Genomic DNA, 23082 nt, shown 5'->3' on the forward strand with positions numbered 1-23082 from the left:
CAGTCAGAAACCGATTATTCACTGACTACTGCTAACAGTAAATTTACTTCTAACTTACATGCATTCATACAAGATGTGAATTAGTTTGCGTATGTACAATTTGGTCAGACCTGCAGAACAAGAGGCTCAAGGAGAAGCAGATTAGAGAGCAGTATTGCTTTTCCTAACTATGTCTTTGACATATTTCTTGACCCAATTAATTAGGTTTTCCCTGTGTTTGAGTTTTGGGGGCTTTGCTTGTGGTTGTTGGTATTTTTAATAAGTGAAAATTAATTTTGTCTCTATCTATGACATGACAATACATTTTCCAAAGAACCAGGCAATGAGTTGTCATACCAAAGCATTAACTTGTACAAAGAGATGGTGTGTGTGGAGTTACAGTCCTGAAGGAAAGGTGGAGAGCACATTTTGGAGACAGTCAATAGATGCAGTAACCCAGGGTAGCTTTTAATAGCAAAGTCCTTTTCTCCAACCTTGTGTTCGCTGAGTAGGGATCCTTCCTTCTGAAGTCATCAGTGAACAGGAATGGTTTTGCTGTGCCAACTGTACCTTGTGAATTAGTGGGTGTCCACACCTGAAGCCTTGCCTGTTGCCGTCTGCTCAGGAAGAAGAGGACTAGGTGTGCAGCAACCTTCATTGCTTAGCGTGAAGTCAAAGAAAATCCAGGACAGCTATGGCTGGAACTCACTAGTTCTGCTCCATATTACTCCACAAGTGCAGTAGAGATTATGATTTTTTTGTGGTTGATTTTGGTGGGAACAGGTGTAAAAAGGGGAGTCGAGAGGCCAGTTACTGGTGCAGAATATGAAATAAAAAAATGATGAGTGCAAAGCTACTTCTTAAAATGAACTGCTTCATTTATAGCTGAAATACTTTTAATTTAAGTGTGAAGTACAAGTTTGTGAGGTATGATCCAACCCTCTATGAAAGCCAGGGTATCAATTAAAGCTACATCACTTGCCACAGCACTTGTTTGCATGGGGTAACCTGTGAGTGCTGCAATGGAGGGAGTGCATGAGAGAGCAATAAGACAGTTGGCATTACTCTGAATCAAAGTGAGAACATGTAATGTGCTGTAAATTCTCATCCAAGCGCTTCACAGTAATTTGTTTATCTAAATATAGGCCTGCCACAGGTTAATATTTCTCTTTTGTACAGAACAAATGTCTTAAGGTGTGACCACTCAAAAAAGCAGTAACTTTCTCTTGCTAGACATTCCTCTGCTTTTACAGCTGGGGTTTTTTTTCCCCCTTTCTTTTCCTCTCTCTCCTTTTAACTGTAAGGAGATGGGTATTTTCTGCAGGTCTTAATTCATACCTACAGAGTCTGATTAATAATTGTCTCTGGTGACAAGGAAAGCCGTGCCATTACAAAGGTGATATTCCAGGGTCAACCGTCAACCCAGGCTGGTGGGAGGTGGAATAACCTATGTGCATTACTTTCCTTAATGCATTTCAGTGAGATCTTCTAACTGCTTCAGTTATATATTTTGATATTTATTTGGGGACAAGGGATAAACAATTGGTTATATCCAGGGGTCTTGTTTGTTCAACAAATGTAATCATGTAAGACAATGATTTCCCAGACTTTTCTGCAGTGGCCTTTCTGCTTCCTTTAACCCAAATTCTAGCTCTAAATATTTCCAAATATTGTCAATCTTGTCATATTAGTGCCTATGCATATTTTTCAAATTTTAAAGTCATAGTTCATTTTGTACAACGTTTTTACAGTAGTTCACTTTTGGGTGGTGGACTAGGAGGCTTTGCTTAGTAGAATTCAATTCACGCAACCATGTTTGGAGGTTATATCAGCTGACAAACTCCTGAATCAAAAATTTGCATGATTTTTGTCGTAATCTAAAATTTCCCAAACTAATTTAGCATGCATATTTTATCACTAGCAATATATATCTCATGTTTGGGGTTTCATATATTTTAATGTATTGAGGGTTTGATTTGAAGGGACAGTTCGTTTTCACAAAAGGCAGCAAGCTGTACTCTAAAAGACAACATGAATTTTAAGACAAGCTTTGCTCTCTTAGTAATGTAAAGACTACACTTCCCCACAAGTGGGAGGCAAGCAACAGCTACGTATTACAAAAAAATGATGTAATGTCTTTCCTGTCAATACAGAATACAGCCATTTTAGAGGAATGGTGAGCTCTAATTGTGGGCAGAGGATTTCCTGAGAAAGCTGTAGAATATAACTTAACTTTTAATAACAAACTCTTTCCTGGATTTGTCCAAAGGCATTTCTAACAAAATAATTCTTCATGTCCTGTAAAAATGCACTGGTTAAAGGGCTTGCTTGGACAACCTTCATGAGTGCACCAAAATGCTCTGTGTGAACAGTTCCAGTGAAGCTTTCTTCATCGTGCCTTCAGGACTAAGAAAGTTTTTTAATTCTGCTCTGATCCCAGTCTCCCATGTGAACAGGAAAGCCCAGTCAAACAAAAAAAACCCCTACCTCTGGAGATGCCGAATGGGGACATAATATTCATTTAGGAAGTGCCTATCAAGTGTTTAGTTAATAATCAGTAAATGATAGATGAGATTTTTGGTTACTGACCAACCAGGCATCAGTTCTCCAGGCTTTGGAAAACATCATTAGAAGTGATGAAAGAAGACGATGAAGAATACTGCATCTGCTCTCACCTAAACTAGTTGAGAAGTGAAGGACTGGAAGAGCCCTTGGAAAAATTGATGTGTGCATTTGCATTAGAATCATAGAATTATTTGCATTGGAAAGGAAGTTTAAGATCATGAAGTCCACCACTAAACCATGTCCCTATGCAACGCAGCACAGCTGCGTGTCTTTTAAATAGCTCCAGGGAGAGGGACTCGATAACTTCCCTGAGAAGCTTGTTCTAGTCCTTGATTACCATTTTGGTGAAGAAATATTTCCTAATATCCAATCTAAACCTTTTGTGGTGCAATTTGAGGATGTTTCCTTTTGCCCTATCACTTGTTACTTGGGAGAAGAGACCAAAGCCCACCTCACTACTACGTCCTTTCAGGTAGCTGTAAAGAGCAATCAGGTCCCCCTCTCAGTCTCATTTTCTCCAGAAAGGTGACACATAATGTAATAAATGGTAAAGTGAGGATACACACTGCGTGATCAGATGGTCCCTTTGAGACACCTGATAGGGCCTGAGTTATTGGGACTAGAATCTGGTACAGGAGGTGGACTCATGGCACAAAGTGTGTCAGGATGAATCCCTTCTTGAGCAGCCTCTCCTACTTACTTGCTAGTGTTAGGGAGAGCCATGACAAAACTTTTCTACAGATATCTGGGACTAAGCACAAACAGGAAAATATGAGTTACTCAATTGGTGTATTGAAGTGACTTTCCCCTTTGCATAAGGAATTTGCTCACAAAAAAAAAAAAAATCAACTTTATTCCTTTCATCTATAAAGGGAAGGCAGAGAACTTTGTCCTGAGTTTCTGCTATCTGTTTCTCCCTCATGGTGTTCAAATTCAGACTCCTAGAGATAAATTTATTTCCTTGTACAATAATCCTGCGTGTGGCATTGAAGTCTCAGTCCCAAGAGAGACCAGCTTCTTTCTGAGCAGGAAAAGTTATGGCACGCAGATGCACAGTAATGCTAAGCCTTCTTTCCAAGGATGTAGCCCTCTTCTAGGGCTGAAGATACCACGAAAGCAAACGTAACCCTTTGCCCCATTTGCTAGATAATTCAAAAGGAAAATGACAAATGTTTAAGGATTCCTTCCTGTTTATTACTAGTCAACTTGTGTTTAATTACTATTGATAACAGAAAAACAGGAAATCTTTTGTGTAAAGTAATAGGGAGTAGGAGGGCTGGGGAAGATGATTTGCTTATATCACAGAGACTGAGAATATTAAGAATTGAGAAACTGAAATGCAAGCCCAGAAAACCAGCCAAGCATCTGACTAAAACACAAAGGGACCTTTTTGATGTCCTCTTCTTCTAATGTGTATATTCAATACTGAATTTGACAAACACAGTTTTACACGTTGTGTTTTTTTATTCTAAATGATGCATACACTGTGCTTAATTATCAGTCAGACTGGCCTCCAGTATGTACACAAGCTGGTGCACGTGCACAATCTGTCACACCAGTATTTTAAGTATATTTCTCAGTGGTGTTTTGAGTCTTTGGTACAATTCTTATATCTGCAGGAGCTCCACAATTTCTGCTTTTCACCAACAAATACTGATAGATGTTCTTGCATGTCAAACTGTTTTGGAAGTAATAATGTTTGCTTTTTAACAGCATGGTGCTTTATTTTTTTTTTTTTGGTGTGAGAGCTTTGCCTTTGGAGTGAATGCCAGTTTCAGATGACTGAAATCCCTTTCTGAGACATGTGGTCTGATGATTAGACCATGAGTATTTTCACTGGCTTCAGCTGAGTTAGTCTATTGACTCATGAGTGACAGATCTAGGACCTGACCCTTGATCACAGACCAACTAGTAGTACTGATGATGTAAAAATGGGGGTTTAATTTCTACATGGCTCAAAGATTTTGTAGCTTCTGCATTCACTTTGATGCTTCCGTTTAATGTCCAAGTCTCAACTTGTCCATTATTATAAATATAAGTATCATTCTGGAAGATAATGTCAAATCGCGCTTAAAATTGGATATCAGTTTGTTGGTGCTGCTCCAAATATTTAGGTCTATATATATTTAAGATACATCATTTAACTTATAAAATTAAGGTCTCCTCACAGGTCCATACTTCGCATAGCATTCATGAAGACCAACAGCCTCTCTTAATAACATTATAAGAAACAAATATTGCATATATTTCCCTAAACAATTATTTTCTAAAACCTTGATCAGAAAGTACCTCTGTCTAGTATGTGCTGGCTTTCACTAAAAAGCATTTAAACTGCAGCCCTTAGATAAGCACCTGTGCAGTACTGAAGTATTTGAAAGATTATTTTTTTTGTCTTCTATTAATGCAGATAATGGAATAAGGCCTGGGAATGGTTTGCTTTGCTTTATAGTACACAAGTGGTTTACTGTACCCTGCTACATGAGTGTGCTATTTTTCAGCTTCCTTCTCAATATTTTTCAATATATGATAAAAAAAATCATAAAATATGCACTGGAGGATTTAAGTGTCCTTTAACTAAGTGACTGAAAATGATACGGTAACTAGTGCATTGAGGAAAAGTGTGTTTCTGGAGCACAAAATACACTGAAATTCAAAGGTGCATCATTCAGAAATCCGTGTTAAACTGATGGGTTATTATCTTTCCTTGACAGTGGACTTTGTCTTTTCTTATGGGGCTCCTCTTTTAATGATTACTCTTTCCTCAGAAGAACATGCTCAGTTATCTATACAAAGATCATTATAACACGGGGATTGCTTATAGTTTCAAAATCGTTTACTCCCCAGGGACACAGAGTCCTTCCCATGAGATCGCTCTTCTCCAGTAAGTACAAGGTCGTATCGGGGCACCCAGCAAGCACTGCGACCAGTGGTGAAGTATTTTCCAATCTGTCTGCTTCCGTCTACTTTGCATCTTGGGATACAAAGTTTGTAGAGTTACTCACAAATGCAGTTGCGTATGGACTGAATGTGACAATTTGGGCTGTGCAAAAGTGGATTTTTATTGCCAACCTGCTTAAGGAGAGCAATGCAGGGCTGGCACTGAGAATTAGATTCTCTTCTATCAAAGACAGTGCACTGGGTGCTGTATGAGAAGAAAGGGCTAATCTGAAACACTGGATTTCAAACAAACATGTTCTCAAAAAACAACAAAAAGCTGAATCATATGCCAGTTCCTAATCTGAAGTGCAGTGGGTCCTTTTCTACTGCTTGGCTGCAGTTTCCCAAGGACCTGAGCCATTCTTATAGCTCCCCAGCTGCCCCTCCTGTGGGCTCCTCTACAGGGTCACACCAGCCACCCAGGGGCAGCAGCCTCACTTCACTTCTTCACTTCCCTTGTGTTTTTTAGAGGAGAGAAATACTACTTAGGACAGTAGTTTGCTACTTATCTATCCAAGGTAATGATTCATTTACTAGGGATGGCACAGATATGATGTAGAAAGATGTTTTCACTCAAACATTAGTTAAGATAAATGATCAGATATTGCAGTTAAGACCAGAAGCTGCACAGCCCATGCAATAGCTCCTGTAACAGAAAGGAAAAGGGCAGAGGTGCTGAGATTGCTGGTGCTGACCTGGTTGCAAAACACAATGAGCCAGAAAAATCTGCCATACTCTTGTTGTGGACACCAAAGAGATAGGACTGTCCTTTGAATAATTTCTATTTTCCACTTAGACTTTGTGTTTAACATATCTAAAAAAGTGGGACTGGGGAATGTCCCATCCTGTTTTTTTGAGAGCTCCCCACTTATCATATCCAGCCTCTTCTACCGGATGTCTCATAATCATTCTGTTCTGATGTCCAGCCACTGCTGCAAGTCCCTGTGTTTCAGAGGGATTTTCCAGAATTAGATTTCCTTTTTTTCCCCCCTGGTTTTGCTAATGGAAGTGCCTGTGTGAGAGAGAGGGAGCACACATGAGGGTGAGTACAGTAGACAGAGGGGAAGAAAATGGACTGAGAGAAGGCAGGGCAAGGCTACACCGGGGAAACTCATAATGCGTCAGCTATTTCACATTCTTGCAGGGAAAACCAGAGTATTAATGATATGAGAAAACATAACTTCTGTTTGGGTTACAGGTAGAACTAGCTTTGCAAACTGTTAGATTTGCAAACTGTTAGGTGGGGAGTTTCATTTAAATCACAGATTTAAATTTCACTAGCTTAAGAAGTTAACAGGCAGAAAAACTTGTGGACTGTCAGAAGGAGGAGCTATCTTGATCCTAGTGTATCATCAAAAGACAGCAGTCAAGGACTGCAGTGTTATATTCTAGTTTATTTTAAAATGAGAATAAGGTACATCAAAAGTAAGGCACATTACATGCTGATCAAAAAGCACTTCAGGGAGTATGTATTAGCTGGGGAGGAAAGAGGGAGTTGAGGTCTCACTGTAGGTGATATAAGGATAAAGAAGCACAGAGTGAACTTTAAAAGAATGAAAAAACATATCGTTCACTATTTCTGTGCTGTTAAAAGTTCCAGAAACCAGTCATCTGTGTTGGTCTTCGGTTGTTAATAAGTAGTAGAAATACTGCCTCAACCTTGCAAGAATCATTTAGAAACAGTTTCACAGTGAGCTTAGGGGTAGAAAGATGATGTGCTCTTAACAGGAGTGCCATTAATGGTCCACACAGGAGGCCAGTGCTGCTCATAGCATCTTAACTTAGAATAAAGCTGAGGATCGCAACCCTTCACTTGCCCTCGTATTACCCTACTAAAAGGAAAGGGGAAATTCAGGCAGTCCCTGAAGAATGAAGCTGTTTAACACTAAACTGTCCTGGCATCTTTCCCTAGATTAGAGATTCCATGCACTCCAATGAACCAGTGTTGTAACAAGTACCTTTTCCCACATCATAGAAAACTCGTATCAAAGGAAGACCTTTTTTCGTAGGACCTGGAGATAAATAATCTTCAGTAATTTTTTTATTTATGGATTTATCTCTTTATTGTATCATTTTCACTTTTCTTTCTTAATATATTCAAAGGGATCTCTCCATCCTGTTATGCCTATGTGATTTTGGTCTGTATGCGCTCATGACTTTATCTTGATATAGATTATAGCACAACATTACCACATTGTGAAAATGTTTTGTGTGTTTCTCTGCAAAGAGAACATCTTCCCTTTAACTGTAGAACTACTGCGATTTTGCTTACCATCATTGTCCTCCCTAAATTATGAGCCATTCTTTGTTTTTTTTTCCTTGCTTAAAATAAATAAGAATAACCAAAGGTAAAGAGGTAGTAACAGTTAAGATACTCTAGCAAAATAAATAAATAAACATTTTGCTATGACTATACAGTACATATCTCTTAAAAGAGTTGAGTGGAAGTGCTGGCCTGCCCTTGTCTTGCCTCTGACGTATGCATGGTGGGACCTGGATTAAAGAGGAAAGGTGCTGGACTATAACTTTTCTGTAGGTCTTTGCCCTAATGGAACTTCTCTCCTGTCTTACATCTGAGAGCATAAAGTTTTCCTATTTTGCCAAAATCTTGAGATTAATTTGAAATTAGGTATATGACTCTTTGTAGGCACCATTATTTGGGCTGTCTTTAAGGCTGTAGAAAGTTTCTCTTCTTATGCTTCTTCAAAGAGCAAAAATGCAGAGAGGGGGGGAGCATTTCTGGAGGGTAACAAAAGAATATGACATAAAGTGAGCACTAGGAATCAAAGAAACTCTATTTGGCTTAATGAAAAGAGGCTTTGCCCTTAGACAGTAGACACTAGGGGAGTTCATGTGTGGTGCCACATTAGCCTGTTTTTGTAAGAGCTGAGCGTGTGCTCTGCATCTCATGTGAAGCAGGATGTGTGATGTACTGCCACAGTAACTGCTTTGAAATCAGGCAAAAGGACACCATAACAGCATGAATAGCTGTTTAAAAGCCTCTGGAATTTGCTTACGTGAACAATTATTCCTACATCTGTTCGGTACTTTTGATAAATCGCTGAAAGTTTTGTGTGCTGTTGACTCCAGTATAGCAGGGACACTTTTGTCTTACTTGTTTTGGGAAATCAGAGAGGTAACTTGGTGATAGCTTAATGAAACGTATGCCCTCCTTATCCGAGAGCAGAGGGTGAAGACAGGGGAAGCATATTGTGTTTTGGACACAGACTTGATAGAGGGAGAGTCTCTGAATAGGTGTCACAAGGACTCCAGCTCACAACAGGACAAAGCGGTCTTGGCAGGACAAGCCACAGAAATATCTTGGGGTCACCCTGACTATCGTGAACTGTAGTGAAGGAAATGAAACCTCAGCTGGATGCACACATGAACAGCCTATTTTATTTCCTTTAAAAATATATATCTAACAGCTCCCCGCTCAAAAGTGAACATTTTCCTGATGCGCAGGAGAAGTGTTTGCAGGGCACTGGGGCTGTGCTCCCAGCCCACTGATGCAGCATATGGTGTCAGCAGGAGTTTGGCTTTGGATCTCCAAACTTCACTAGTGGCGTTAGGGCTTGAAAAATCCTAATTTAAATTAAATCCAAAATTAGGGCTCCTTTCTGCATTTGCTGAGCGGCCACTAACTTCTATGCTTGCTGCCTTCTGAAGCTTTTCTCTCATGGTTAATCGGAAAAGGAGGGACATTGTGTTGGTGCCTAGGTGGCGGTTTAAATCACAGAGGTTGTGCGTCGTTTTTTTATTGGCAGTAAATTTCTTGTAAGCAGGCAAATGTCCCAAGTACCATTTTGTCTGTGACTGGGTCTGTATCTTATCATGTAAAATGTAACTGTCTCCTGGTTACCTGACTCCTTTTCTTCCATTTTGTGCCTTTGTGTATGCTCATGTGGGTACATACTTATAAAAAGTGTATATATATGTTTGTGAACTAGAGGGGCCATAAAGACTTGATGTGTAGTGGTTCTTCCATTCATCATGTTGGGTTTGTTGTGGATTTTTTTCTGACATATCAAAATAGTTTGGGGTGGTTCTCAGTGTAAGCTCCAGGGAGATGAATGTTATTTTTATTCAGTCCAAGTCATTTATTCATTAGAAAACTTGACTCTGAGTAAACACGTTGAATAGTTTTGGAAAGCTAACCACTGAAGTTAAGCAGGGAAGAACAATATTATCATAGTAGAATGTGGTCTATGAATGGTAGTAAATTAGACATTGAAATTAAGGACATTGGAACTGAACTTAGGTTCAGCAATAAATTCTAGATCTAAATCTTTGTTATATATGAAGACCTGTACTGGAAAAGATGCAGTTTTAGATACAGAATATATTGTTCAGGAAAAATGAATTTTCCTATTCACGTTGACACATGGAGCATTTTAAATACGTCCACTGAGAAGAAAAACTCGTCCTTTTTCTTACTTTATGTAAATTAAAACAGGACATCTCTTTGTCGAATCTTTGCTCTATTGTGCCCTGATGGACAAGCAACTGAAAAATTAGAAGTAAAATAAATCTTTTCTGTCTACTGCAGCCTTGAGAATAGATCAATTACTTTGCTTCTATTTCATGTTCCTCTTGAATCTGTGACAGAGTAACTGAAAACACCAGGGTAAGTCACTTGCTGTCAGGATTCTAATAACTGATGAAGAATTTTGATGTAGGGGTGACAGGAATTGTTTTTCAGCCTTCTGGGTTTTTGTGGCTCATCTTGCACTTCTCCCTCCTGCGCCCATTACAGAGCAGCAGTATGCAGAATTTCTGGATAATCTGTTTACTGCTGCCGTTTGGGGGTTTCCCTGCTTCCTTCTAAGTCTGCTTGTTTTGGTTTGGGGATTTTTTTGCTTTGTTCCTTTATTAACAACTTTGTCATTTTATTTTTGGAATTGTTTTGCCCTGTAACATCTGTGGAACAGTAACTCACCATTGCTTTACATTTGGAAGAGTGAAGGGAAAAACAAAGGAGGCAGCTGTCTTTTTTGGTTAAATTTTTTGAGTGGGATTTGTCTGAGGCTTCCAATTTGAAGCCTCACTCCTACCGACTGACTACGAGGATATGGAATAGTAATTCAGTCTTTTTAGCTTCTTTTTCCAGAGAAAAATAAAAAAAGACCTGATGCTTAACTTGTGATGTAGCAAAAGGCATGAATAATCAGCCTTTTCACAGGTAACCAAAGGTTACAGCATCTAGTGGCACCACATGGGGAAACGCTTTCAGATGGGTTCACATCTGACTTGCAATGCAAAGAATGTGTTGCTGTATCCCTACTCTTTTTCTTAGTTCCAAAAATAGATTTTGACAGGCATTTGGAATTACAACTTGAATACTCCTTACAGGATGTAAAATCTTTGATTTATAGCTGTAGAACAAGCTGTAGGACACTTGTTCTCAAAATGTTATCTAATCTGGTTATTTAATTATGCTAGTACAAATGAGCACTCACAGAAGTGCTGTTCCTCTTGACTATCATAGTGTGTGCTAAATGTTTTTGGATTCATTTTGCACTGTCCATAGTTTCTTATCATTTTTCTTCAGAAAGCTTCATGACTAGGCACGACCCCCTAACACAGAAACAGCTGGCAACTGACGTGCCTGGAAGAGAACTGAGATAGGAATACTCTGGAAATGATGATATAGAAATTGAAACATAGTTGTATTGATAGCTCAGACTAATCCTGGTTTAAAACTAGTTGCTGGGAATGAGTCAGTTTTTCTCTTTGGGAATATGAGTGAAATTTGTAAAATGGGGTTTGCTCTTCTTCTATGTTGAACTGATGGAGACTTAGTGTGATTAAGCATCTTGCTTACAGTTAGGTAGTAGTAAAACTACTACTCTTGAACTTTACTTTATATTGACATCCTGTTATTAGATGTTGGCTAATTTAGAACAAAAGGCATAAGGACTATAAGTAATTTATTGAGTAAAGACTTTTATAATCAGTTGAACCAAGTATCTCAAAGCCATTTTGTTGTTTATGTTCCCGTGACTATTGTTTCTGGGCATTGTGTGGGTACAGTTCAAAAGCAACATCGAATATGAAAAGACACTGTGCTGCTGAACAGCATCTTTGAAGGGCAAGACATGGTTCATGTATTGAGCTTTATTTTTGGTGTAAGAACATGGTTTGATTCTGAAGGTGAATGTCCTACATGAGGAATTATCTGGTGCCATGAAGCAGACATTTTCGTTTACCCTATTTTCCAAATCAAGGCAGGAAATTTCTGCTAGTGTGGACATCAGAAGACTGTTTTAATGGTCTTGATGTAATGAATGAGTTTGTACACACTCAAATGCATGTGTATGTTTTGCTCTTCATTCCTGCTTAATTTACATGAATGATAACAGCGTTTTGATGTGTGATGTATGGAATTTTGATGTGTAATATATGTTCAGGCTTGACATCAGGAAAAAATATTTCACAGAAAGGGTCACTGGGCACTGGAACAGGCTGCCCAGGGAGGTGGTTGAGTCACCTTCCCTGGAGGTGTTTAAAAGATGGGTGGATGAGGTGCTGAGGGGCATGGTTTAGTGATTGATGGGAATGATTGGACTTGATGATCCAGTGGGTCCTTTCCAACCTAGTGATTCTATGATTCTATGAAAATGTATTCCAACTACTTAACCTTTTGCAACTTGTGCTGTTGGGTTTTTTCAACCCATCATATTTTCCTGGAAAACTGATTTTTGTTTTGCTTTACCCAAAGACCTGCATTGAATCTTAGCTACAGTTAAACTTTAGGGAAAAATACATGAATCTGTTATCTTTGATATTTATGGGCTATCACAGTAGTTTCCCAGTGCAGGAACAAATTGTGTAGGGAATATCAGACTTTGGAAGAGGGTATTCTGTGTGTGTTACATGCATGCTTGCTGAATAGCATGTATATCTGGTATGTATAGGTTTAATTTGTTGGTACAGCCCAGATGGCAGCTTACGTGTACAGCTACAAGGCCACACACTCCTCTACCTATAGTGTTTGGTACTTGCTGTTGTGCGCAAGAGATGGCGTTTGTATTGTTTAGGGATTTTTTTTCTTTGATGTGTTTTGCTACAAAGCTGTGATACCTAGATACAATTACATTGCAGACCGAGTAGCTGCTCCATGCTGAAGGTTAGGAGGAACAAACTCAAGATCTTGCTAAGAATCCTGGGTCAGAGAGTAGAGGAGGGTTTGCTCTTGGCTTTTACAGCCTCATGATGAGGTGGAGTGCCCAGACCAGATTCTAGAAGCCTTCTTGTTGGTACACCTATTGAAAATTCTATAAGTAGGCTGTGGTATTGTTTTCCAGTTTTTACCTGAAGAAAGAACAACTCCAGCTCATATTTTACTGTCTAGTATCTACTTGTTTTTAAATTTCTCTTCCAATACATTCAAGCTCACTTCTTCCTCAATCAGAGCCCACGCTCTGTCTGAATGCAGACAAAACTTCCCCTTCCTACACTGAAGATGTTACTTAAGTAGTAAAATTTAAGCAAGGAAAAATATACTTTTTAGTTTCATAGATATTAAGTGACTCCTCTTGTTTTGGACAACCTAAGTATTTTTTGTAGTATTAATTGAAGTACCACTCGTTAAAAAAAATTGATAGATGCTTGGCAATCTGCAGTTGAACTCCAAAAGCAGAATGTATTTAATGCACCAGTAACAACAAAACAACACACTTATGAGGTAAATCTAGCAGCTATGAGGCTATGAGTGACATTGAGAGTGTTTATCAGTACTTGTGATATTAGTGAAATTACATCTTGGACATTGATTTATTGGAGAAATTCATGGCTCACATTCATAAAGGGCAGATAAAGTACTAAGCTTCTGATAATGGAAAAAGGACATAGGTGAGTGGAGCTATGCAGACACGTGTCTGGTATCTAGCCCTTTGTCAGCATTAGATTAGTTCGGTGACAGCTCAGGAGGAAAGCATGGCCACGTTTTGTTCAGATGGTCTCCAAATAACAATTAAATATGAAGTTTTGATATCAGTTCCCCTGTTGTTTGGAATACTTCAAAGTAGGAGTACGTCAGATTCAGCTACTTCCCACAGCATTAAACAGCATCAATCAGTATTAAGGAAATATACCTTTCTTATTTATTAAGTTCTCAACAGTATAAATCTATTCAATGTCTGGCATGCTAGCCACCCAAGATAATTTTTGCTGTCCAGCCTCTCAACCTCCTAACTTAGTTTTTCCAGGTATAGCAAGTATTTCAGTAGGGAATGGCTCTGTGCAAAGAAGACTGTCAAATACTTGTCAGAACTTTGATTGGAGTTATTTGAATTTAAACACGTAACAGAGAAAAGCCAAAATTAATTTAGGTATTGGTAAGAAATAATTGGACTTCTGTCCAAGAATGGAATGTGGGAAGCCATCCTGATATTCATAAAATTCGTAAGTTAACTTTATAGTAATACATGCTTTTGATGCTCAGTTGAAGATTTTATCTGATTATTTCTGTTTTGTGTGAAGTTTCCTGCAAGAGGGCAGATGATTCTCCACATTCCACCACTTCATTCCTTTCACATCGGTGGTGAAATTAGTGTGTCATTGGCCATTATCAAAAGTAGAGAAGGAAACTAGAGCCTCTGGAGTCCCTTGTTCAGAAGATTTCACACAAAACCCCTTAAAATTCTTTCTCAGGGAACACAGTAGTGTCCTTGATTCTGCAAAACTATTTCCAACCCTTGTGATGATGAGTGTGTGTATGTCATTTTTGTAAAAGTACATCACTTGTGTGAAGCCATTTGTAGGATGAAACAGATTGCGACTCAGGGCAAGAGCAGATTCCTAAGGGACTCTGATTAAAATTCCATGTAGGGCAGAGTATGGAAAAAAGGCTGCTTCGGTGGCTATAAAATTTACGGGGAGTTATTCTAGATATGTTTTCTTTTGGGACATTAGTAAGTTTTAGGGCAATGCCACCATAAAAAGGAACAGCAATGACCTATTTTATAAAACTTTCTATACCTTTGACTGGGATTATCTTAAGTCTCTGCTATTTCTATAAAACTCTGAGTATTACAGATGGTGTTGTCAAGGTCATCATAAATAAGTAAAGCTGGAAAGCGTGTGTGTGTGCGCGTGTGTAAGATGCCTTTCCAGGCGGGTTGCAATATGTTGCTAGGTGAGCATTCAGTGATTTGCAATAAATAAAAAAAAGAAAGAGAAGTGGTAGGGTATGGCAAGGGAGGGATTAAATAGAAATACTCTGCTATACACTGCTGCAGGCAGTACCTGGTATTAATATAGTTGTAATGTGTAATGTCTCATAGAATCATAGAATAACCAGGTTGGAAGAGACCCACCGGATCATCGAGTCCAATCATTCCTATCAAACACTAAACCATGCCCCTTAGCAACTCCTGAGATATCTTCACAGAAAGATTTAAAAAATGTTCAAAGATCTGTGTAAATACATGTATCTTCAAAGCAATTCCAGCTACAAAAACATTGCCCAGGGAAAGCGAACTGGATGAACTGATTGTGTCAGTCAATTTTGAAGCAAAGGGAGTGCATCCATGTGACAGGTCTGTCTGTTGCTGGCGACTAGCAGGGACATGGAAAATACAAAGCATTTCATCATAGGCGTGTCAGAGTAAGCAGATAACTGTTGGTGGGTCAAGGAGATGCAGATTTGTAAATTTTCAAAATAGAATCCTCTCATAAGAATATCCTCTATTCTTCAGTCTATAGGACATTTGAAGCTGTAAGATTCATACTCTTTAAAGCCTGCAAGATGCCTAACTCGGACAGATATGAGTGCTGAAATCTGCTTTTTTTCAGTGCCTTTGGCTGAGGTACCTAGAACTTGCTGTTAGAGGTTGATTGTTTAGATGTCAGAACTGGGTTTCTCACTTGCAGCCCATTTACCGAAATGGTTTCAAGATTTTAATTATTAGTACCAACATGGGTCTAAAAGAAATAGAAGCTGACTGGTTTTAGTAGTATTGTGTAGATGCATATAATTTTAAAAGATGTTTTCCTGTGCTGGCCTAAAAAGTACATAAATCCTGTTTTTTCCAGATGCAATCCTAGCTATAACACTTCTTGCACATGAACTGCTTGATTGAAAGAAGTCCAAACTTAATCTTTGTGTCTGGGGTTTTTTAAATAATTTAACATGCAATGTAACGTACTTCACATGTTAGCTCCAAAACTGTAAGAAAGAATGCATTGCTCTGCAACTTCCAAGGTGCTCATGAAAACCTATTGAATAAAATTTTCTATCAAGAATGGTTGTCAGCTTAAGATCCAATCCAACTCAAACAAGATGCATCCACACAGAGGAAATCTGACTGGGTGATAATAAGCTGTTCATGATGGTCTTGTTACTTACTATTCATCTTCTTCATTATGATATTTAAACTGTTTCTGTTATGGCTCTATCAAGGAATTTTTGAATCTTAGCAAACTTTTTCATTAAGTTATTCCTTAATGCTTGCAGTTTCTGCTCCAGAAACTAGGAGTCTCACAAATACATAGGAGATCTTAGGGCACTCAGCAGCAGACTGAAGCCCTCTCTCTACACATACCCAGGAATGGTGCCACAGAAAACAGGAGCTTTCCTTCGTGCTGTGAAAAAAATGCTCTGCCCTTTGCAGCATTGTGCTGTAACATGCAGAAGTAATTCCTCACGCTCCAGATGGTCCTGGCTGTGTGTGTCTTCAGGTACAGCAATATAATTTCATTTTTCTGTCCTGTGTTCTCACAATTCCTTGAGCAGACAAAATAACCCAGCAGGAAATAAGACACCATGCTGAAAAATTGTCTGCCTCTTGTGGTCTTCTGTCTGGAAAATAAATCAGGTAGAAAGAAAAATAGTTAATCAGGAACAGTGGGGACTTTAAAAAAAGGTGCCAGTAATGTTAATTTAGTTAGGAGAGGAGATTCTCCATTAATTTTTTCCTGCGGTCTATTAAATGACTTTTTTCAAGTCCCATTTCTCCACTCCTCATCTAGAAAACAGAAAATCAAAAGAAACAGGGGGAAAAATATTACTACAGAGCTGGGAGATCTTACTGTAAGGAACATGTAACCTGTTTTTCCAATTATATGAAACCCTTGTGTATGCATGCTGATGGAGATATGCCTGTGTGCCCATGGTTTAGGAACAAATAATTTTTTCAATACTCTAGCCATTTGCACTACTGTTCACAGTATGTCAGAGTCCAGTGGACGTGAGTTGGAAATATAGTTTTCTTCCTGCACAACAGGGCTTCGATTTTCCTGGTAGACAACTAAATCCTATTAAGGTTGATGGAGATTTATTAATGTCTTATCAGGGGGAAATCTGGGTTCCTATTTACTACATGGATCTTTAAGGAGGGCTGAAACTTGGACTTCACATGCAGGGAGGACTACAGGGATTATTTCAGCTTTCTTTTCATGCAAAAGGTAAACTTCACTACAGTCTTCCAAATTTTTGTTTGCTCAAAGGCTTGTTGAACAGCCCCTCTTCACTGCTGTCACATTAAAGCAGTCTGAGTAAAGCCTTGGTTTTGTTTTAAAGGAGAAGAAGGAGCAAAGTGCTTTTCTTAAGAGGGAAACGTTAGCTGATGCTTTGCAACACAGATTTATTACATCTAAATTATTATTGCAGATTAGAAGCAAAATAACCCTGGGTTAAAAGCAATATAATGTTTATAATGAAGGTTGATAACTTATTTATAAAACTGATACTGTCAAAATAGATCAGCTGGGCAATAATTTTATGCTTTAGATGCTTCTTATAGCCATATCATTCTACTCATATATCTTTCTGGTCCAATTTTACTAAATCTGAAAAAATGAACTGAAATCTTCTCCCTTTTGCTCCCCCTCCTCAAAGTTAAAAACTGAGTTTATGATACATAATAAGATTTTAATGGCTTCCAAGATCATTTCAGGAGAGAATTTCCTGGCCTTCCCTTGAGAAACTCCAGGGCACCCACTGCAATCAGCTTCTGGGAGGCACAAAGCACTGCCCCAGCGCACTGGGGACAGCACCACTTAAAATTAATAATTTTCACAAGTTAATCATGGAATCATAGAATGTTAGGGTTAGAAGGGACCAGAAAGATCATCTAATTCCAACCGCCCTGCCATGGACTGGGACATCTCACTAGATCAGGTTACCCAGAACCGCATCCAACCTGGCCTTAAACCTCCAAGGATGGAGCATCCACAACTTCCCCTGGCAACCTGTGCCAGTAAGTTAAGCTAGTTTGTAGTCTCCCAAACAGTAATGGGCTAAATTCTTAATATTTTAAATAAGTTAATACAGTTATGCAGTGGTTGTTTAATTAAAACTTGGGACATTGCATTCATTGCAAAAACGTCCTCGGCTACTGCGGATGTGCTCCTGTTTGGCAGCTGCTCCCACATGTGTCTGGAGAAGAGGATAACCTTAGAAAAGAATTAGAGGAGGGACGAATCATGGATAATCAACAAGTTTACAAGCTTGCTCATCATGACTTTTGAAAGGAAATGGGGAAGGAAGAATTTGAAGGTAATGAAAACCAACAAGCTTCCCCAGTTCATATGAGGTTTCAGGACTTTTATCTGGCTATAAATGTGGTACCAATATTTTGATAATTCCAGGGGAGTTTGAAACACTTTAAGCCATCATTTTAACATCTGTATCTTGTAAAAAGCATGGAAATAATACTTAGAGCAAATCCAAATATTTGTAGTAGTAGTGTAGCAGAAGACAAATATTCCTTTTTAAAGAAAAGTTTAGCTGTTTTGTTTGAATTTGTACATGCAGTATCATGTACAACTGTTGCATTTTACAAAGATTTCAGCATGAGAGACTTTCTGTAGTGTGAACAGCAGATTGGGGACGGAGTGACACAGAACTAAACCACAACTCTCCTGTTCCAGCCTAGGTGGTGACATCCCTATTTTCTTGGAAATTCACACTTTAATCATTAATGCTAAAATTGCTGTGAATATTAGTTCAGATTAGAAAGCACCCTGTAATGAGACTATGCTGTGATCTTTCTGTACTCTGAATTTTAAGGATTAACAATTTCTACACAGGTATTCTACTAGCTTTTTTTAAAATAAAAGAATAACTCAGGGCACAAACTTTTGCTTGTAGCTAGTTAAGCTTTGTAAGACTTGTGGCTTGTGCTGTTATAAGCAATTACATGAATTAAATGGGAAAAATGTCTGCTTCATCATCCCATTGCCTCTGCTATACATCAAGAAGATGTAAGGTGCAGTGAATATTCTCACACCACCAGCTTTATCCAAATCCTTTTCCAAAGCACTTTAGCAGAATTACTGATATTATATGGCTTAGAAAATGATGACAGCTTGAGGGTTCATTAATAACTTCCGAAAAAATCCATCAAACTTCTGAGACTGATTGTGAAGTATCATATTCCTTTATCTTTCATAAGGGTTATAATATATTGCAGAGAGAGCTGGACCAGCAGTGTTTGTGTCTGTTACAGGAGTGAGGGTTGGCTGAGTGAGTCTCACTGGCTTTGACTAGCATTGGCTTGCTGAAGGAAGCTGGAGAAGTTGTTTCATTTCCCAGTTCACCTTTTCTCTCTCATAGGCAATTGGATGGTGTGTGGTTTCACCATCCTTCTGTGGGGCTTCAACCGAAGGTGGCCTTTATGTCTTCTGAGGTCTTTCAGAGTTATTGCTGAACAGAATTTTAATAAATCACTTGTCTCATCTTGCAGACTTGGATGATAGATCCTCCGTGGCACAAAGCTCAAAACACGTGTAGTTCTTCTACAAGCTTGTTTGCAACCTGTCCAGATTTTGATTCTACATCTAGTGCCTTGGAAATACTGTCAGGGCTTGGTTCTAATTCGACAATAAGTTAAGCTGTATTTAAATATTTACTTGGAATATCTCATGGCTTGGAGATTTTATTCTGGCAGTCACATGAATTATCTAAACTGTAGAATCATGGAAAAAGTGTATTTTTATTGAAAACTGGCTAAAACCCAGAATACACTGGCTATGAGATGAACTTGTTCAAAAAGGAAAGATATTTCCAGTTAAGTTTTTATGAGGATTCATTTTTAATTTCAAAGATATTTTTATTATTTTTTAAAATTTGGTTCTGTCCTTCAGCTGCTGTTGTTCACTGCCTTTTTCTTGCTGACCAAAGCTGTTCACAAACATCACTTTAGCTAGTATTTACCTATGGATCAGTACCTGACTGCCTCTCTATTAAGGATCTGACTTCTGTTCAGACTGAAATCTCAGGTTGTCTCAGACCAACTTTTAGGTCCAGGGAAGTATGTAAATTCAACATGACAAAACATGGGCTTAAAAACTTTCCACCTCAAAACAATCTCTGCTCCTGTATGCTTCTCTCCTTGCTTATGAACTATGAGGACTTCAGATATGCAGTCTAGTCCTCTTTGACTCCCCTAACAAAATAGAGCTGAAAGCACTGTTTTCCTGACTGGTGTTGTATGTTGCCAGTAAGACTGAGGATCTCATAGAATGACCAGGTTGGAAGAGACCCACTGGATCATCAAGTCCAACCATTCCTATCAAACACTAAACCATGCCCCTTAGCACCTCGTCCACCCGTGCCTTAAACCCCTCCAGGGAAGGTGACTCAACCACCTCCCTGGGCAGCCTGTTCCAGTGCCCAATGACCCTTTCTGTGAAAAAATTTTTCCTAATGTTCAGCCTAAATCTCCCCTATTGGAGCTTGAGGCCATTTCCTCATCAGCTGCTTTATACCAAGTACCTGTCTCTAGTGCTTCAGGTCTGTTCTGCGTCACTGTCATTGACTGCTGCTGTTTTGCCAAAATTATAGAAAGATATTGTTTCCTATACAGAGCTGAAATATCCCATAGCAACTTGCAAGGCCTCATTTGTTGGTGTCCAGCAACCACTTCTGTAGAGACAGTAAAAAAAAAAAAGGGAGGGAGGGGGCCAGCCGTGGATAGGAAGGGGCAGGTGGTGTTGTAATCCTTGTCTGCCTCTTATGATGATACGAATTTTCTGACTGTTGCCTTGTGTTCTCCCATCTATTGCTTGCATTGACCTTTTACCTTGTTCCCAGACAGTAAGAGAGCTGCAGCCTGTAGGACTTGTTAGAATATTATAATGGTAGTTTGCATTGGCTGAACTGAAGATGAAAGGATACAAGATCTAGAGACATATAATGAAAATTGAGGAGTTGAGTTCTGTAGGCGCTGCTCATAAATAATTGGGAAGAACTATGCAAATTATATACATACATATTTAAATATGTTAAAGAATATTCACCGAGTTGTATGTCAGAAAAAAACCCATAAAGGAATCTAAAATGACCTTGTGGGCAAGAAATAATTTGATGAAAATGTTGAAGTTTGGTACTGCAAATACAAGTATTTGCTCATTGAAATTAAATACTTGGCTTTTAAATGGAAAATTAACAAGGACAAATATTTTTAATCTAACTGGATCCTCATTTGCAATTTTGTCAAAAACAGAAACCAAAGTTAAATATGTCCATCTATAGATACACATACATGTGATGTTATACCTTACACATTGTAGGTTACATCTTGAGCATCTTAACTAGTTGCTGGGTTAATAGCGTAAGAAACAAATTAATTTCAGTGAGTAACTAAAACCGAATGCAGCTGGCAGTTTCCTCAAAACAGCGGCAAGCCTTAGCCAGCAGCAAGGAGGAGGCACAATTTATTCCAGCTAAGCTTTTATTGCAGAAATTACAGTTATTCTTTTCCGATGCAAACTCCTGGAGCCTTTGACAGAGCTAATGGGAAAACATTTCCCTGTCAGATGGCGCTCTTTCCAGCATATCTGAGCATTGATTTCCCCGAGGTAAATAAAAGGAGCCCAGTTTTTGGATCTGAAACACTTTAGGTTGACAGCATTTGGAAGTTAAATGCTGAAGGATGGGAGGGTGTCCCCTGTGACCTTCCATTTCCCATTGCAGCAACAACTGTTTTGGCAATGAAAAATCTTGGGATCTTGTTTCCAGGCAAAGGAATTGTCGATGACTAAAGCAATCTGGAAGTATGCAGAGAGCTTATAATAAGGACCATAGTGGGGAATATGTTCAAAATGCTGAAGAAACTATCCTAAATTGCCTAATGGTAAAGAATTTACTTCAGTTGGACAGGTTTCTGGCACATTGCTGGAGTCCTGCAACTAGTCTTGAGAACACTCTTAATGCATTTTTTAGAAACAAAAGCATACCAAGCACAAGGTAGTGAAGGACTTTGTCTGGAGGAGTCTCACTCATGGAGAAATGTCGCCTTGGTAGTAGTTTTATGCTGTTAATCTACATGAAAGGTGATTCAAAGATTCTTGCGCTGGTGGTGATGTGAACTTCTTGCTCAGGTCTAATTAAATAAGAGTAATAAAGAGCTGTCAGTGACAGCAGCCATGTGTATGGCACATACCATGTCAGAGCACTGTGCATCTTCCTGTGGTGGCAGGGATGCAGATGGGTTGTTTGAGCAGCATGTGCTGTCAGACAGTGAGATGTCCAACTCCAAGCAGGGCAGCCTGCAGTGGCTGCTGCTGCCCTGGACCTGGACATTTCCCATTTCCCTAGGGGATGTATAGGGCACTGCGTGGGGTGGGGAGAGGAGAAGGCAGAAGAGAGTATTGAGGGGTAGTGGCTGAACACAGAGGAGAAAGACACAGCACCCCCCTTTCCTACTTCTCTTCCCAAGCCCCAGCTTCTTGCTTCAGGAATCGCTTCCATGCTCTCCTATCCAGAGACTTCTGTGTCTTTCTCAAACCTGGAGTTGTTTCATTTAAGCGAGGATCCAGGCTTCCTCATAAGAAAATGGAAGAACACTTATTTCTCATCTTATTTCTTTGCTTGATGTACTGGTCTCTGGATTAGACTTCTAATCACCTGTCCTGTCAAGTCAGCATATATGCATATGATAACACAAGAGACAGCTTACAACTGTTTTTAAGATGTTCCAATTTCTTGGAAAAAAATGTAAAAATAAAATAAATATTAAAAAAACAAACCCTAGCCAATGAAAAATATCCAGCTGCTTCAATAAACTATATAATAGTGCTCAGTCCAAGGAACAGCAGCTCCAAGATCTGGCATGTTTTGCATGTATGGTTATTAATTTCAAAAGCAACAGGTAATGAGAGTATTGAACCTGAAGAGCCAGAGCTGTTAGGCAAATGCTCAGTGTCCCCTCCCTCATTATTCAGATCACAGTGGATACTTTAGATGCTTATTTATATGGGTTGTGGGAGGTTTTGTGCTCTTCAATCTCATAACCTCTCAGTCTCATGTTCCTGGCTCGTAGCACCCTGTTCTCATACTCTTCTTGAAGTCTAGCAAACCAGCAGCCAGCTCTGCTATTTTTCATCTCTGAAACGGAAAAAAACAATGTGATCTGCAGAAATATTTTTCATTTCTTGTTTCAAAGCCACAGATTTTTCCCAAGATGGTAAGAAACTCAATGGATTCAGCACATTATTAGTGGTTAGTTAAATGCTTCTTAGGGTTCAGAAATCGATTGCAGTGCTACGTTGGGAATTAAAGACAACGCATACTGTGTTCTTCTACTCCATTTCTGCTGCACAGGGATTTTTATAGAATACCTGCTTTTATTTAAGCTCTTGTGTGTAACACCA

The 23082-nt window shown here is 38.9% G+C and overlaps 1 protein-coding gene across 1 annotated transcript in view; it reads left to right on the forward strand.

Annotated features, from left to right (window-relative positions):
- ANO3 (anoctamin 3) overlaps positions 1–23082 on the forward strand; it is a 378658-nt gene that overhangs the window by 217127 nt on the left and 138449 nt on the right. The gene's annotated exons all lie outside the window — the stretch shown is intronic.

This window comes from Phaenicophaeus curvirostris, chromosome 5, assembly GCF_032191515.1.
Source record: "Phaenicophaeus curvirostris isolate KB17595 chromosome 5, BPBGC_Pcur_1.0, whole genome shotgun sequence".
Classification (NCBI taxonomy): Eukaryota; Metazoa; Chordata; class Aves; order Cuculiformes; family Cuculidae; genus Phaenicophaeus; species Phaenicophaeus curvirostris.